At 44.4% G+C, this 18,934-nt stretch overlaps 1 protein-coding gene across 1 annotated transcript in view; it reads left to right on the top strand.

Annotated features, from left to right (window-relative positions):
* Positions 1 to 260: 260 nt before the first annotated feature.
* LOC138296725 (cysteine-rich venom protein-like) overlaps positions 261 to 18,934 on the top strand; it is a 206,053-nt gene continuing 187,379 nt past the window's right edge. Inside the window, exon 1 of the mRNA XM_069236126.1 lies at positions 261 to 340. The gene's annotated coding sequence lies outside the window, so the exon portion shown is untranslated. The remainder of the gene's footprint in view (positions 341 to 18,934) is intronic.

Here is an 18,934-nt window from a genome sequence, read left to right as displayed (position 1 = left end):
AGCTCTGCTTTGTGCTCTTGTGTAACTCTACACCAGCACTATAGTGCAATTTGTCATCCCAACTAGACGTTAATTGCATATTGATGACAACCAAAGGCAGAAATATAGCTGGAATATGGCCATTCTGGCAATTATCACTTCTGTAACATTGTTGGACATAGTGTTTCCATATTATTATTCTTTGTTCTGAGCACCTTGTCCAAGACATAAGTACTTCTGACGTAACTGCACAACTATTCAAGGCATTAAAAGAGTGCCACCAGTACTCTTCCACTTCACACTGTATAAGGACTATCTTCACCTCGACACCAGATCCCTCCTCAAACCCTTACAATGAAAGGTATGTTACATCCTGGTATGTCTAGATATACCTGCAATAAAAGAGACTTTACAAAATGATTATGTATTTATTGCATTTAGCAGTATTGTGAGAGTAATATTCCTTATGGTCAAGATACCTGTTAGGAACCTATTTTGATCAGTTATGACAGGCAAGAGGGAAATGGTAGCATAAAAGTACTATGTTTATTAATTGAATGTGAGTTAAAGTATGCCGGCTCATAAGTCAGCTCTTAACTCTATTTAATTAAATATTTCTAATCAATATCTTTAATATATTTAAGGCACATAAATTGTATTATTTAGATATTTATGCTTTTATCAATACATTTAGACATAATGTCAGTCAGGAAATATTCAACATGGAGCATTTGCCCAGAAAATACAGTATTGATCAATACAATGTAAAGCATACGTCTTAAAATATGCACAAACCTTAGACTGCAATTTTTGCTAACAAGGTGAATAAGATTAACATGGATCATTGTACTATGTTGATCTACCACCTTTATCTAAGCAATGGTTGCTAATAATATGCCAAACAAGTGTAAATGAGAAACATGAGGTAGATGTACTACTGCTTAGTAAGGGGTTCTCATATTAACTACGGAGATACTTAAAAAAATTTTTTTTTAAAGCACTGAGACAGTGAAACACTTAAATGAGATACATTTTGGAAAAGATACATGGGACTACGAAAGGCATTTTGAGATGGAAAAGCTTGGAAAGTGATAAGCTTAGTACCTGAGAATCAGATATCAGACCAGCACTGTCCAACTTAGGTCTAGGCTCTGGATTTCAGGGTATCTAGATTTTATACATTTTCAGTGTTTTTGAATGCAATTAATTGAGATCCTGTGTCGATATTCAGTAAATCTGACATCAGTTCAAAAATTGCCGGGTTCTGTTGGACACTAGGGCCTGATTTAGAGTTTGGCAGATAGGTTACTCCATCACAAATGTGATGGAAATCCCGTCTGACGTATTACGATCTCCATAGGCTATCATTGGATTATAATGCAGTGGACGGAATATCCATCATGGTTACAAATGTAAAATAGTTTGTATACAGGTAAGCGCATGAGTTATCTAAGATGTTTACATACGAAAAAACTATTTTGAATGAAAACAGGTCTATTATTTTAATATTAAAATAAAAAACTTAGGCATCAAAACTTCTGTTTCAGGAGCTTCATAATATGGCACACAGATATTTGTCGTGGCAGTCTAAGAGTATTTGGTTGTCTGCAAAGAGTATGGTTTTAAACCATGTTTCTTAAATGTTGTCTTAACTTATGAGGAGTTTTTTAATGTTTATGATCTTCCTTTTGATGATTTGTAAGGACTGGGCTCATTTGGGTATCTTGTGGAAGGCCTCCTGCCAGTTTTAGGCTTCATTTGAGGAAGAATTGTGCTTGCTTAGCACACAGACCCAGATCTGGCAATACAGCAGCAGATGACAAGCACCAGCAGACAGGAAGTGTAGAGATGGGTGGTATCTGGGCCACAGAGGGAGGAACAATTATAGAGGGCAATTGGAGCTTGGGAACACAGTGCAATAGGATGCTTGCAGGTGGTAAATTGAGTGAGACACAATAATAGGACCTCTGTGGAACGTAGAAGTAAAAGACGGAGACAAGTAACAATGCACCTAGATAAATTACTGGAGGAGTGTCTATTCACTCAGTTGCTTGTTGAATAAACACTCTTTTTCATACTATTGTCCCAGTTTAGTTGGTGTCAGGCATAGTTGCCTAGTGGTCTAATGTTCAATGTATCTTGGGAATGTTAGGTTTGCTTTTAAAGTGCTAAGCAGTATTTTTAGTGCACAAGGTCCTGTCTCTATTGAGTCCTCATTTTTGTCCTCGACAGTGCTGTCTGAAAAAAGAAGTCTAGAAGCTAAACAAAAATATAAATCTGAGTGACAGGCTTGGAGGCTACACCTGACTAAAGTAATTTTGGAGGGAACCAGAGAATGAGTAGGACCAGTAAAAAGAAAATGATCACTAGTAGGAGGGTAAGGGTCAGAAGGTAGACCACTTGGAGGAGTGGGGCAACTAGGGCTACTAGAGCTAGGACAGTAAGAACCAGGCATCAGGAGACCTAATCCACATGAACCAGGGTTACCAACGCCTGAAGGCACCAGGAACAAATAGAGGAAAAACAGGACTGTGGTACTGGAACCAGGGACGAAATGATCATGAGGGCCGGGAGGATCTGGAACAGGGGGATCAGCACCGGGTGGAACAGGGCCCAAAGGAACAGAAGGACCAGGGGTAGAAGGAATAGAAAGCCCAAGACTATAATGACAGGGAGGGGTAGGATGTCCCAAGAGGACCACTGAGTACCAGAGGGATGTGGACAACTGCAACCAGGAGCAGTCAATGATCATACCAAAGAGGATCAGTACCAGGAGACCAATAGGAAACATGAGACAGGAAGACCAAGATCACAGAGATCAGATCAAGAAGGAACAAGGTCCCAAAAGCAAATGAACCAGGAATGGAATTACCAGTACTAGAAAGGATCATGACAAGCAAGACCAGGAGACTCTGTTCGGCTGGACCAGGAGGAAGGAAAAGGACCATCAACTACAAATATAGTGGACCAGGCTAGAAGGTCCATGAGAATCAGGCATATGGGGCTCCTAAACCAGGGTGACAGGAATTACATGAACCAGGGAGACCTGTAATGTGGTAACTAGGGGGAACTGTGCCACAGAGATGAGGAAAGTGGACTGATGGATGAGAATTAGGGTCAGTAGGCAGAAAAGGCCCAGGACCGAGAGACTGGGAAACAAGGATCTAGATGATTAGCAGGGCCAGACAGGGAGAGTGGGTGCTACAAGTGTGAAGCACTGCTGCTTTTGTTACTGGAGGCCGATATTGCAGCACTGCTGCAAAACTGGCTCCAGTAACAAAATGGGCCTTAACCACTGCAACACTGGACCCCACCCTTCCAGTATACCCAGGGAAACACCCATTACCCACTATGGCCAGTCCGGCTCCAATGATTAGTCACAGGAGTACCTGGGAATGATGATGGTAGAGATCAGAACTACAATGAACAGGGTAATGACTTTCTGAGTCTAGTGTAAACTAGAGGTCAATGAACATCAGAAATAGAACGCACTAGGCTTATCTGTGGTGGCCCTGGACAAGTTATTGCAGAACCTTGAAGACAAAGAGCAGGAGGACTAGATCCAATAAGATCACGGCCAATGGGCACAGAATCTCAAGAAGGACAAGAACTTTGAAAAACAAGAGGAGGACAACATTTGCCAGGAGGACCAGGCAGTTGAGACCAGAAACACAGACATCAAGAGCCAGAAAGAAATGAAACAAAGGAGTAGGGGGACAAGGAAGAACAGGGCAAAGAGGATCAAGACCTAGAGTTCTAAGTCAATGAGGACCAGAGTGAGGAAGAAAAGGTAGAATAGAACCATGGTCATCAGGGTCAAATGACTATAACCAGGTGGACCCAGCAGTTAGGTCAGGAGCAGGATGGCCAGGAAGGTAGGGAACAGGATGGCTGGGTCCAGGAAGACCAGAAGAAGGGCCATGGTCAATTGTTGTTGAACCACTAGGACAAGACGTAGGAGAACGAGGGCAATGGAGGATCTGCACCAGATCTAGGAAAACTAGAAAGATCAGGAGCATGAGGATTATAGCCAGTAGGACCAAGGGACCAGAAGAAACAAGGAAGAAAGGGAAACAGTACCAAGGATGCCAGGATGACCAGAACTAGAAGGACTAGAACCTGAGGATGATGGATTAGACGGATCACTATGAAGAGGACTGGGATCAGGCCTGAGAATGCCAGGGGCAATAGGTCCAGGGCCCAGAGTACAAAGTTGAGCAGAAGGACCGGGACCTAGAGGTAGCATAACCAGGGTAAGGAATATCAGGAAGACCAGAACTATCAGAGCCAGGAAGACCAAAGGGACAGGACATGAAGGCCAGGGGGACCAGCACTGAAATGATCAGGCTCAGAAGGACCTAAACAAAGAGAACCAGTACCAAAAGGGTCCAGACCAGTTCATTCAGTGCCAAAAGGGCCATAAGAACAAGGCACATGGCCAGGAGGATCTAGACAATTGAAACCAGGAGGATAAGGGCCAAGAGAGAGAAGTGAGAGACTAGGTGGACCAAAGGGACCAGCATGATCTGGAGCTGATGACTCTGAAATTGGATGAACAGGGTGAGGAGGAGCAAAAGGATGAGGACCCGGAAGCAGCAGGAAGAGCTAGAGGAAGGGGGGCAGAAAGGACCAGGGTTGTCAGGTAAACCAAGACCAAGAAGACCAGGTATAAAAAGATCCAAACAAGGAGGAACAGAAGCAAGAACATCGAGCCTAATGGGCTCAAAACCAAGAAGAGAACAGAGACTCCGAGGCCCAGAAATAGGAAGACCAGTGCCATGCAAACCAGACTGAAAGTGAGGAAAACTAGAGACCAGGACCTAGAGAATCAGAAGGGGATGGCCAGGCAACCAGAGCCAGGAGAACAAGAACTAAGAGAACCAAAACAAGGGGACCAGTGGGATCACACCTGAGCATAAAAGGAATAACAAGTCACAGAGGTGCAAGAGTATCAAGACCTGGAATTCCAGGACAAGGAGGAAATGGAGGACCAGGATGACAGGAACCAGAATGACCAAACAGGGTGGGAAAGGACAGGATGACAAAAACAAGTAGGATGAGAATGCAGTGGACATTAGTTGAGAACCAGGACGACAAGGAGCAGGAGAGCGAGGGCTAAAAGTATCATGACAAGATGAAGGAGGGTCATAAGAACTAGTCAGATCAGGAGCATGTGGACTATTGCCATTAGAACCAGATTAGGAAGGATTAGGTCGACCAGAAGCATCAGGATATGCAGGCCCAGAAAGAGGGCTAGGAGGAGCAGAGGAACTAGAACAAAGCAGACAAGGACCAGAAGTACCATTGTGATCAGAATGACCAGGAGCTTGGGAATCAGGATATTAAGGATCATGGTGACCAGAACCACAAGGACTAATGAGACCAGAGCAGGAATCATATGAACAGGCCTATCCTAAGAGGATATAAAGAGGACCAGGGCCAGAGGATGCAGTATGAAGTGAACCTTGAGGACAGGGACCAGGGGAAAGGAGAATCAGGAGAACCCAAACCAGGAAGACTAGGAGTGCCCAACCTAGGAGAACAAGGACAACAGAGCTAAGTGGAGAAGACCCAGCAGCCCAGTATGATTAGGGTGGGGAGGTCGAGTAGCAACAGGATCAGGATGTTCAGGAAAGGCTAATATAAAGAAGGGCCAGAAAAACCAAGTCATGATGAACTGGAACAAAGAGTACCAGATGAAACTAGTATGAGAGTGACCAGAACTCCTCTGTCTACAGCCAGGATGGTCATAACAACCCAGAAAAGGAGGACGTAGAGCAGAACCAGGAAGAGGACTAACACTACATGGCATAGTGGAAGTGGGGTTCTGTCGTCCAAAGATTCCTCATCTAGATCTAACTTCCAATATTGTTCCAATATATGTAGAAACTATTAGTAAGGCAAAAGTTTCTTAGGATTGAGCAATTGTAAGATTACCTTTAATGGTGACCCATAAGGGACAGAATCAGCCTGTTCCAGACATAAAATTATATAAAGTATTTTTAGCCATCCAGGGGTTGACGATGAAAGAGGGGTAAGTGGTGTGCAGAACAAACCTCATATGGGCACTTGGCCAACAAAACTCTGTTTTTTGGCTGCTCACTACTCATTGACTTGTTGTTCTAAGAAACCATGTATGTTTAAATCATATTTGAACGTTTAAAACTGACAGTGACAGTAAAAAATAAGGTTGGTTTAATTTACATTGCATTCCTTTCAGCCTACCGCTTGTAAAATGGATTGTGATGTACAGTGTGGTTTGTACATGCCTCTTTTGTTACATATTGTTGACTTCTCTCCTTTGGCCAGCATCACCTTCCGCCCCCAGTTCCACTTAAGCATCATTGCTAAGTACATCTCTACCTAAATATCAGCCAGGATAACCTACACTACCATGCTAACCTATCCCTTTTAAACATTCACTGCCAGGAAATAAGATCATTTTTATTTTCTAGCAAGGATGCTACACATTTACATAACTGTTAGGTCTGTACAATAGCCTTATCTGTTACTTTACATAGATCCCCTCTATCACCTAGATATCTTCTAAATCCAGCAGAAAACCCTTACATTACTACATTTGTTTTAGCAAGCTTTTCAGGCTGCAGAGTGAGCCACCTGCAGTTGCTAAGTCGTGCTACGTCTCACACACAATAAACACATTATCCTTAGCTTGCAGTTCATCTATTAAATGACTTTGCCAAAATATCTCCATTGCCTATTTAAACAAAGTTTCAAAATGTGGTATAGAACGGAGACTATCTGTTTAAAGAATACGCAAAGCTAATCACAAATTTGAGACCTCTGAATCTCAGTCAAAGTTGTATGCATCCTCAAGCATAATGTAACATAACTACCAATCGGTGTCACTGTTTCTAGTAAACAGAGGGAAATATGTTTAAATGTGTTTGGAAAGTGCTGATCTGTTCACTACCGTTTTTCTTTCTGTGTAAGGCACTTTTTTCTGTTTTTGGTATCTTGGGCAAGTTCAAGATAAAACCTTGCAAGAGGAGAAGGAATAAAACACTCACACATGCTAAGCTACAAAAGACTTTAGGTGCATTTTAATGCACTGGGAGTAAAATAAATGTATCCATTTTATGGAGTTAATGGTTAGTCTGCTAAAGTAAAGGCTTGTAATGTGACCTTTTAAAGTCTACAGTGAATACGAATATTGTAAAAATTCTACCTGGATTAGTAGGGGAGCAGGGCTAATGGGTCATTTAAGACACAAGGGCCTAGATTTATGTTAAAGTGGTGCAGCACAGTGCGGTGCCAAAAATAGCAGCACCACGCCACTTTAGAAGCGGCGCACCCCTGCAGTTCCCCCTACGCTGGTGCTGAATTAAGCTGCCTGAAGCCAGCGCAGGCATCCTTGCACAATAGGGCGATGTGGCACTTCTATGTGTGTTGCAGAAATTCACATAGAAGTACAAAAGTGTCATTTTGAATGATTGTTTATGTGCAAGAGTAGGCATGTTCCTGCACATAAACAATCATCCATGGCATGGCAGAATGCAGCACACATATAAAAAGCAAAAAATAAGGAGGAATAAAAGCATTCCTCCTCGTTTTGCCATGCTAATGCCACCCCTGGGATGGCGTTAGCGTTAGGCGCTGCCTCAGGTTTACGACAACTCATAAATTTGAGGCAGCTTCAAAAGCAATGGGTGTTGCGGTTCAACACCCAGCGCAGCGGGCATTTCAAGCCCCTCTGATGCAGAAAACTGCATTGGAGGGGCCCATATATTTACAAGGTGGCGTAATGCCACAAAAAAGTGGCATCACACCTCTTTGTAAATATGAAGCAGTGCTTAGAGCCACAAAGGGTGTCACGAAAAGTCATGCTTCGGTGGTGCTAGGGGCTCTTAATTATGCCCTAAGGAGTCTAACGTGATGCAGTCATCACAAATCTTGTTTTAAATACCATTGTATTCATGAAGCTCAGTTTTCTCAAGAAAGAGACAATTGCAGGTATATACCTAAAGTTGGTTCCAAGAACTCAACTAAGCTTAAAAGGAGCTTTTACTGAATCAATACTCAAATTAAGAAAACATTTCATGCATGAGATATTTTCCTTGAAATTTTCTCTTATAGATACATTGCTGATGTAAGGTTCTGTCACACTGAAAAATGGAACACACAGTGTTATTAGCTTCACATCTACTTTTTGGATGCTTAAGGAAATTAAACTTCAAGATGCGGCAAAAGCTCTGACCGGGAGCAGAGGCTGCTTGCAGCTGAAACAGGATGTGATTTGATAGGAACAATGCAGTGATTAGTCCTGCTCTGTTCTTGGTGGGTGAGAAAGGGCAACTCATAAGAAACACACCAAGTACATATTAGACATCATGCTACATAAGGTACACTTTACACCCTACACACAAAAGAGGAATCAATACTCAGCACTCCATGCCTTTGTGTCATCTTTATAAATGAAACTTGGTTCTATATCATTTCTACAAATATCATCAATTTCTTAATTTCCCTTGACAATAGCATCTACCACACTCACCAACCCGGTCTATCCAGCAAAAAAGGTAATAGCGATATGGCCCTACTTACTCCTGCAAGAAAAGTGCTCAAACTCCACTTTTACCACCTCCCACTCACCACAGCCCAACACAAACTACACTTGCCACACAACCTTCCTCCTTGACTGGGTAGCCACACAAGCACCCCTTTGAACCATCTCCATTTCAAACCAGCCATCCTTGATGCCTAAATCATCACCAGTGCTATGAATGAAAACTGATAATCTAAAGTCAAGCCTTCCACACCATCTTACACGCAATAACTCACAGATGACAAGTGTGCAGAGAGAAGGCAGCAGATGTATTGGTGATCATCATAGCTTTAGGAAGACCTCATCACACTGAAGAATATCTCAACTTCCCATAATAAGATCAGTATAGAAAGTAAGAGTCATCCAGAACACCAGAATAATCACAGATGTAAACAACAGATTCAGAAAACACTTTAAAGTGATCAAGCACTTTCAACAGACTCATCAAATATTCAAAAGCAGAATGAATATCAAACAACATTATTGTCAAAGAGAAAAAAAACAAAAAAAACTAGCAAATTCAAAGCCTGGAATTCCCAGCTATTCTCGAACAGTATACTATCAGGAAAGACTGAAGCTGACCCACTTCAACTACCTCGCAGATATAGGACCTTCCCAGGCCTCATTTACATGCTGAAATCTATGAAGGCAACATCATCCCAGCATGACTAGTGAAGGATTTTGGAGATGACGCCTTGCACTTATCAGCATCATTATTATGTCCCACACCCAAGGCATTTTCCACAACTCTGGCAGGGTTAGATAAATCTTGCTCTTATTGAGAAAACTGAACATGGATCCTGATGACCAGGCCAATTACCAACTAGTCAAACACCTATCATTTCTGGGAAAACATCACCAAAAATGTATTTGGCAATCAAAACAACAGAATTAATAACAACATTCAACTCCAGGATTAGCAGCCTAGATTCAATGCCTCAACAAGACTGACAATAGTCAGGCAGATGACAACAAACTTCTAAATCACTGTGAAAATGTGACCTATGAACCCATGCCACATAGATCCCTCTTATAAGAAATTGCTCTATTGGTTGAGAGGGGTGGAAACACCACTCAAAAAATAATCACAACCCTTGACAGAGTGAATCACAAAAAGTCATTAAATTAACCAGTGTTTAACCCTTTTGTAGCTTGGTACAAAAGCAGTCAGGCTTAACTTAGAGGCAATGTGTAAAATAGTTATGCAGCACACAAACAGTAATAAAGTGAAAACACACCACAAGAGAAATCCCAAAACAATTTAGAAAACATAGAGCAAGTTTTAGCAAATGACACAACACAAAACTAATTAAATCCAATTAGTAGAACCAGAGTTGTGATGTTTTTAGTGAGGTCTAGCATCTAAAGATTAAAGGCAAAACTGTGCAAAACTCGTTCAGAGTCACATGTTAAGGGCTACCACAATGGATTGTTGGTCGGATATGAGGGATGAGAGAGAGAGAATGTTTATTTTATTAGTTAATTAAAACCATAAAATATTCCTTCAACATAAAATTTAACAGAACAATATTAATGCACTAAGACATATATATTACATAAAAATTATCAAATGGAAAAAGTTAAATACATTCTACAGATTTGATTTGCTCCTACTTAATTCCGATTGCTGGTACAAGACTTCATACCGGTCTGGCTGTGTAACCCGTGATGTTACCTAAGAACCTTTCTTTCTTTGATGTAGTCACTCGTGGTACATGGTTTTTGTTTCTACTCACGTCCTCCCTTTCACTGGCTTGTTCCGGCAGATGTAATTTTAGCAGAAAAAGTTCAAAAAATTGAACCAATCTAATATTCAATATGGTGTTTCGTGGATTGAATGCTTCAGTTAGTGCATGTCTACAGGATCTGATCCCTAAGCCATTTAGTTTTTTTTTTCAGTAAGCGTCTTCTTTCAACATCCAGGGCTGGGCAAATGCAGACCACATGCACCAAGTTTTCTTCTGCCAGATGACAAAGGTGGCACTCAAGGGCGCCCGCTCGAGGCCCCTTCTTCCATTTTGACATGAGGTCTAGCGTTGGAATTTCACCCAGCGTTGCTTGATTTTCTGTGAGTAGGGGGCGGCCATAAGTGGTGATTCTTTGAGTATTTTATATGAGTTAAGAACCAACCAGCCATGCGACCTTTTAGCCAGAGCCTCCCTGTCTTCTAGTCAGCTATGCAATTTACTTGATTTATTCACTGCTTTGTTAAAAGCCGGTGTGGGAAGCGACTGGTCCCATACATCACCTAAGTTCAAAAGACTTATACTGTTTTCCAGATACCTTTTATAGTTGTTATTCCCTCTTTCTAAAATAATTTCCTGCCAGACTAGATTGGCTAAAGACCCTTTTTGAGCGTGGCTCAGTTTGTAACAGCATTTGATGAAAGCTGCAGGACGGGCCAGAGACTGTTTAACAAACATAAATTCTAGTCTGACCTGGGCTGCTGAGGCATGCCTTGGTAACCGAAAGACAAGCTTATATGTCTTTGTCAGAAGCTTATCCAGGAGAACTACCTACCTCCATCCCCCTCATTATTTCAGACCCATAGGAGAGTGTTGGCAGTAATTTTGCTCTCATTATGGCAGTCAATGGATTCAGGGCATGGCCACAGATTGAATTTGAGAGCTTGCAAAAGGTGTAAGCAAGTGCCTGCACCTTATGTTTTATTGATTCTTTTTGTAGCGCAAAGTTGCACCTGCCATCAACCACAACTCCTAGGTATCTGTAGGAGCTTAGGGCCAGATGTACCAAAGGATTTTACCCATTCTGTGTCTATGGGAAAATGCTTTAGTACATATGGCCCTTACTTCCTCCAAAGTCTTTCCATTCAGGTACTATTTACGCTGGCTGGTGGTTCTGCAATTTAGAGTAATCATTTTAGATTTATTATGGTTGATTTCTAAATCATTTATTCTTGCATACCCTTCTAGTTTGATTAGCAGTTTGTGTATGCCTATTCTGGTGTTGCTAATTAGTAATAGGTCATCTGCATATAACATATTAGATAGTTGCCTGCCACCCAGAGAGGGGGAATGGGGTGATTCATCATTTAACTTGGCAGACAGATCTGCTATATACAGGTTAAAGAGTGTTGCTGCCAATACACAGCCTTGTTTAACAACAACTGTTGTTTTAACCGCCCTAGATAGGTGTGAGCTTCCCCCCAGGTTTACCTTTACCCATGTATCAGAGTAAATCATTTCGCTAGCATTTAAAATAGTAACTGGTAGCCCCCAAATCTGTAGTTTGGCCCACAGTTTGCCACGAGGGACACAGTCAAAGGCAGCTTTCAACAAACCACAAATAGGTGGGAGTCATGGTTTACTTTTGCTCTGTTGGTAATCAGTCCCAGTGCCATAAGGTTTGTTAGCCTTCCTTGATGCTTGGTGAAGCTGCTTTGATTTAATGGCAGAATGTTTTTATCTGCAATCCAAGACTCTAAGTGGTTTAACATACAAGATGAGAAATACTTGAGGTCCACATCTAAGAGAGCGATAAGTCTGTAATTGCTTGGGAAAGCCGTGCTCCCCCCTTTGTAGATGGGATGAATTATTGAGCCTCTCCAGGTTGCCGGGACAATTCCTGTTGTGAGCACACAGTTGAACATTGCAGCCAGGAAATTGGCCCATCTTTCTGTTTCCTGTTTAAACAGTGCCTGCAGTAAACCATTTGGTCCTGGTGCACAATCAGTTCGTGACTTCCTGATGATTTTTATTAATTCTGATGCTGAAATCTTCAGACTTTCTGAAATATCGGGTTCCTGGTTTTTGGTAAACCCCTGGGTTTGCGGCTCGTCTTCGGTGGTCAACGCCTTTAAATGCGACTTTAAATGGAACACCCATGCTTTCTCTGTTATATTTGCATTATAAGCTGCCTTTAGACCCTTATCCATTGTATTAATGATTTTCCAGAATCTTTTGGGGTCAGATGTTTTGGACGCAAAGTGTAGTTTGGCCCAAAGCGTCTCCTGCTGATGTTTTTTTATAGTCCCTTTTAAGTAGTTTCCTTTTCTTTCGCAAGGCGGCCAATAATGATCCATTGTCTGGGAATTTACACATTTGCCTTAGTAGTTTACCTACAGCTGCTTTCCTTCTATGGACTGGTTGTGATAGATGTAAACCTTTTTGATAATTCAATTGTTCTCCCGTTCTTGTGTTTCCTGCGGAGTCTTTGTTCATAAGGTCGGTGGCAAAGTTCTCCCAGACCGTTGTCAATTTTGCCCCGCTCGTGGCCATTGATTATAGTCTTAGTAGAGACCCTTCTGCTTGGCTTTTAATAGTATTGGATGACCATTTAAGTTAAGTCGTTTTAGATTTTCAGTGCCAATCACCCCATCCGGGACTACCGCTTTCTCTGGCTTATAGGGTGATGAATGAATCACGATCACCTGCAGCTTGTGATCACTTTCCACGCGGTCCAAAATGCTGAAGTCGCTCACTAATGAATACAGGGCAGGAGTTACCAGTGTGTAGTCAAGGTGAATGACTGTTTTCCCGGTGGATCTTGTCCACGCTGGAGGGATGTTGGATGGCTTCCGACCATTTAGCACAAAGAGGCCTACAGCTTCACAGATGAGTATAAAACTCCCACCTAACTTGTCTTTCCTGCTTTTTATTAGGAGAGATTGGGTGAGCACCATTGCCACTGTTTGAGTATGCTCTTCACCAGGATTGTGGAATAGGTAGAGATTGAAATCACCTAAAATTAGCCAGTATGCTGATTGCACTGTACTTTTCATCCTTATCAGTTGGTTTAATAACTTATTTGCCTCAACTGTTTTGTTTTTTGGATTAATATATATATTGACTAAGATCAGTGGTTCCTGTGTATTCTTTCCCCATCCATCAAGCCTGACTAGTTAAAAGGGTAGATCTTTCTCCTTGTGCTCTGAGATCTTTGCTAGGATGCTCATGCTAATATATATCGCTAGGCCTCCCTTCGACCGGCCAGACCTATTGGTTTTTGTGGCTGGACTGAGATATTCTATAAATCCTATTAATGGTATTGATTCCATCTACCAGGATTCCTGTAGGAGTATAATATCAAAGGCACTAAAAAACTTTGTTACTGCTGGATCCTCCATCTTTGCCCGCAGGCCACCTATGTTCCACGAGCAGATGTTCAATGCGCCTTGTGGGGATCGTTCTTCAGCTATTCAGCTGTTGCCCATCGCTCCAGGGGGAGGTGCAGTCGCTACCCATTCCCTTCCATGGTGGGATCTCTGAACTAAAACCAGTCTTTTCCTCCCTTCTTCTTTCCATATTTGAACTTTCAACAGGGTCTTGGATTGTCTCCTCTCGCTAATCATTTCTTCAGTGACTCCGCTGTGAAGGATGGCCGCGCGTGGTCCATGCAGTACAGACCACTTGTCTTTAAGCTTTTCCCGATATTGAGAGTCTAGTAGCGGGGATGGATATTGTTCGCCTTTATAGACGACCACCTTAATACCCCAGGCTTTCAAAAGGACCCTTTTCTCCAAAATCTGTTTGGGTAGGACCGGCTTTGCAAAGATAGTAAGTGTTGGGCCTGTGATTATAGCAATGTCATCCCAGGCCACACACTGTAGGTTCTGAAGTGCTTTTATGGGTCTTAAAATAGTAGAGCAATTGAGAACATCTGTAGGGGACCTTGAGGTGAATTCAGGAATCCAAAGCAGCTGGTAATTTGGTTTGTCATTTTTTGTAGCTGTGTGAAAGGACTGCTTGTTTTGTTCCTTGTAGCCAATTTCACCCAGCCTGGTGCCATGGTCATTCCTCTTACTGCTTAAGTGTACCTGTGATAGTTAGCTGAATTGTCCATGCATAGTGGTTGTTGACATTATACTCTGTTGGTCCCTTGTGGGAGTTGTACAATTGTCCGTATATTTGCCAAGTACTGCGGGGGCCTCAAAGGGGACTTAATTGGCTGAACAGCACCTGTTGAATAAAAGGGGATCTTTACATCTACTTTTGTGTCGGTACTTGTACTTGCGGGGACAAAGATGTCTCTATTATGCCTTCCACTTGGTGCCATGTGCTCCTGGCTTTGTTCATTTGGGATGATTTTGGTGGTTTGTAAGGTGGATAGTTGGAGAGGTCATGCAGACCTCCTTCCTTTTCTTGCCCGTTTTCGTTCTCTTTTTGATAGAACCTGAGTTAACGGTTTCTCAGAGCTCCCATGCTTGTTGGTAGCTTGTAACGGAAAATGATTTTCCATGGTTTCCATACTGAAGCTTACTGAAGCATTACTTTCTGCCAGAATTATTTTCTCTCTTAAGGTTGACGATGAGGCTGTTTGAGGGGAGTGGAGCATCTCCTCTTGTTCTTGCGCAAGCAGAGAGGAGCCAATGTTAGCATAGTAGCGAGGGAGTTAGTATATGTCTGTTCATTATTCCAGGCAGAGCCAATTTCTTTTAATTTTCCTTCTAGGATTAGCGGCAGTTGAGATAATTTATCTACCAAGTCCTTGCAGGAGCATATAGTGAAGTCATTAGCTTGTCTAGCTTGCACCCTTGTTGTTAAAGCAATTAACTCTTCCAGTTTGCTGTTGATTCCGGCGACGAATACCGCCATTGTATTTAACAAGTCTACTTGGATATCCATTTTATTTGATTGGAACTGCAGAGCCATAACCGTTGCTTGCATTGAATTCAGGATTGCAGCCCACATATCGTCTGCCCTGATTGCATCCGGGGGTTGTGGTTGTGATTGTGATGGCGATTGTAAGTTGGAATTGGGATCCCCACTTAAGGCACCCTCGATTGTTGTTGCTTTATGGGGATGATTCTGTGCGGCTATCACTATTTCTTCCTTGATCTATTTGGAAAGCCCAGTTCCGTATCCCAGAGCTCCAGTTCCTCACTTTCACATCCATACGTCAGAAAGGAGTGGAGTTTGAGGCTTTGGCACGAGAGGCAGCCTTGCTGGGGGTCTTGTTCTAGGATTTCCGTGGTTGCTACCATCTCTGAATCCAGAATCAATAGATTTACTGAGCTGGATGTCCGGTGGTGCTTGGTGGGATCTGCACTTGTGCTCCTTATGATTTTCTCTTGCCCAAGCATATGGGGAGCTCCTGTTTCAGGAGTGCAGGCATCTTGGGCTATGCAAGGTGGTCTACTTTCAGAGGCTGCTTTCTCATGATCACTGCTGTTGGTGAAAGAGGAGGGGGGGCAGGTAGATTCACTCTAGCTCTCTCTCCGAAGCTTCCTTGAGTTTGCAGATCGTAGATGGGTGATATGCCACCCTCTAAGTTTAGTTTGCTTGGTGCCGGTAATTCAGTCCTTTTTTCAGCACCATGAGTTCTTACGACAGCGAAGTAGTCAGTTATCTTGCGGTGATTGAGTGGAGGGGTCCCAACTTTCCGAAGGTCCGGTTCTCCTCGATTCGATTCTTCCATGCTGGAGTTTTGCTCAGCCGAGCCCCTGCCTGTTTCGTTGGCTGGGAATTGTCTCCTGCGCGGGATGGGGCGATCCAAGTCACTACGTGCTCTCCTTTTTGCTCCTGCTCCATCCGAAGCCAGTTCTCTTTTCCTTTTCCTCTTTGATTGATTTGTGGGTTGATTGGTGGCATTTCTTCGTGTCTACCTGACCTCATACTCCTTTCCCTGATTGATCAATCTGTTTACTGGGTAGTAGGGTGATCTGCTTGAGGGGGCCTTCCGTTGGCCTTCAGTTGGGCCTGGTTGTGGGTAGGCAATGGAAATGTTCACTAGATCTTTTCTAGTGCTGACGACTTGCCCCAAAATACTCTCCAACTTCAAACTTGCACAACCTGCTTTGGAATGTGGGAGACGTACCACTTTACTCCTTGCGCTACTGAGGGTCGGGCGGGGTAGAAACTGCTGGACTGTGGTGATAATATATTGTGATTCCTGTGATTCTGGTGCTGATGTATACAGGAGTTAGCAGGGCTGCCTCTTTCCGCCTTCTGTTCCTTGGAGGATTAAAATTGTGACCGTAGATCATCTGTAATTTGTCTGTGGTTTTTTGTGTGCTCTGGCTTGACGTTTCCACTGCTCGCTGGTGTTGCCGTTTGCTGAGGTGGCGCCCTATCACGTCCTGCCCTGTGGCTGCACTTCCTCAGGCCTCTTCAAGTCACTGAGGGCAGGAGTCCAGAGGCCAAGGGCCAGTGCAGGGCCAGTGCAGTCCGAGTTGCAGCACCTGCCCAGTCCTTCACAAAGCCCTGTGGGCAGCCCTAGGAGGGTCGAGGTCGTAATCATGGTCGTAGTGATGCCCAGGTCCGGGTCCAGGTCCAGGTCTAGATTGGGCGGGGCCGGGCAGGGTTGGGGTCAGGGGCAGGGGTTGTGGGCAGGGAATCAGGTGATGTTTGCGCCAGTAGCCAGGTACCTGAGAGCGTCGCTCTTCCCCCCTGCTGCTCGCCTGCTTCTCGAGGGTGCCGGGGGTCCGCTGAGGGTCCACTGAGGGCTGGCGGCTTAGCTCCTTGGGCTTCTAACACAGGGTGCAGCGCGCAGCCAGCCCCTGCACTGTGTCTGTTCCTCCTAGCTACTCCCTAGCTAGACGAAATATAGGAAGTTCTTATGCCTACACCCCACACCCCTCACCCCCCCAAGCCACACCCACGGTCGGGCTGCTTCCACAGGGGTCCACGTAGGGGTCGCAGGAGAGGCCACTTGCCTTGGTCTGGTGCTTCCACTAGGGCTCCAGTGGGCTCCGGATGGGACCGCTCACCTGGGGTAAGGCTTCTGCCTCGGACCTCTGCCACGAGGCCTTCGGTGGCCCCGGCACTCCGGAGTAGAGTGGAGTGCAGGTGCGGCTGTGGAGTGCGGGTGGACCGCTTGGTCCACTTGGCCTGTTCCTCTGCTCGAAGACTCCAAAGCTCAAAGCCTTCCAACGGGGAGGGAGCAGCACGCCGCCGCTGCTGTGCGGCCGGGCTCTCCTGGACAGATGGACGGATATGAAGGGTGGATTTTTCCCCATCTTGGCTTGCCTTTGCAGTTAGAAATAAATCTTCAGAAAGTTCTTGTGAAGACAGAGTCTCAGTGGGGCAAGGCAGCAGTCTGTGACTGAGGAAGAGCCATCGACAACAGGGAGCTGCTGGACGAGGCCTCACTGAAGCTGGCCATGAAGGCATGAAAAGCTCTGAGAGGGGAAAGCTGGACTTCCAGGCCTAAGAGGTCTTCATCTTCAATGAGGTGCTAGTCATCATCGAGCCCAGTGATGACTTCTACCTTCAGAAGTTTTTCTGGAGCTTGGATTCACCCAGTGAGACGAGGCAGCAGGTTGTAGCGGGAAACGTCCTTTTTTATGACTTTTTTTTTACGAAAGTTGTGGTTAACGAAAGCGCAACAACGCTTTTTTTAACCACGACTCCGTTTTTTTGTGCCTTAACTACGTATGTTCTGAACAACGAACATGCATGGTTAAGGTACAAAGAAGGGAGTTGGCGAAGGTAAGTGGTGGGTTTAGGTTTTTGGGAGTGGGTGGGGGGTCAGGGGGTTTTAGGTTTTGGGGTTTGGTTTGGGGGGTGGGGCGTTTTAGGTTTTGGGGAGTGGGTGGGGGGTCAGGGGGTTTTAGGTTTTGGGGTGGGGTTGAGGGGTGGGGTGTTTTTGGTTTTGGGGAGTGGGTGGGGTGTTTTAGGTTTTGGGGTGGGGTTGGGGGGGTGGGGCGTTTTTGGTTTTGGGGAGTGGGTGGGGGGTCAGGGGGTTTTAGGTTTTGGGGTGGGGTTGGGGGGGTGGGGCGTTTTTGGTTTTGGGGAGTGGGTGGGGGGTCAGGGGGTTTTAGGTTTTGGGGTGGGGTTGAGGGGGTGGGGCGTTTTTGGTTTTGGGGAGTGGGTGGGGGGGGTCAGGGGGTTTTAGGTTTTGGGGTGGGATTGGGGGGTGGGGCGTTTTTGGTTTTGGGGAGTGGGTGGGGGATCAGGGGGTTTTAGGTTTTGGGGTGTGGTTGGGGGGGTGGGGAGTTTTTGGTTTTGGGGAGTGGGTGGGGGGTCTGGGGGTTTTAGGTTTTGGGTTGGGGGGGTGGGGTGAGGGATGTAGGGTGAATGGTGCCTATTGCTAATGATTTTATCAGGAATGCCTTTACAACGAAATATCGTTGTTAAGGCATTTGTGGTAAAATCATTAGTAGTAGCAACGAGGTCAGTGTTCCAACCTCGTTGTTAAGGCAGTAGTTGTTTTTGAAGTCGTTGTTTCGGCGTACAATCGGTTGTAGCCAAATGAGGATCCACAAGGCAGGGTACCACTGCTGGGAGGTCCCACTGAAGAGGATTTGCTGCTGCAGAGAAGAACATAGCAGTTGCTGTGGCAAAGTCAATCCCACCGGCCATGACCCTTCAACGGATCTCCTTGCGGGTAGATGTGGGGCACTTGTCCGTTCTCAGAGCAGTTGTTGCTGAAATTTTTTCAAAGCCTCACATTTGGGATTTTGGTACAAGGAGGTCACTTTAGCACTGC

The sequence above is a fragment of the Pleurodeles waltl genome, chromosome 5 (genome assembly GCF_031143425.1).
Source record: "Pleurodeles waltl isolate 20211129_DDA chromosome 5, aPleWal1.hap1.20221129, whole genome shotgun sequence".
NCBI lineage: Eukaryota > Metazoa > Chordata > Amphibia > Caudata > Salamandridae > Pleurodeles > Pleurodeles waltl.
This window is presented reverse-complemented; position numbering and strand designations above follow the sequence as displayed.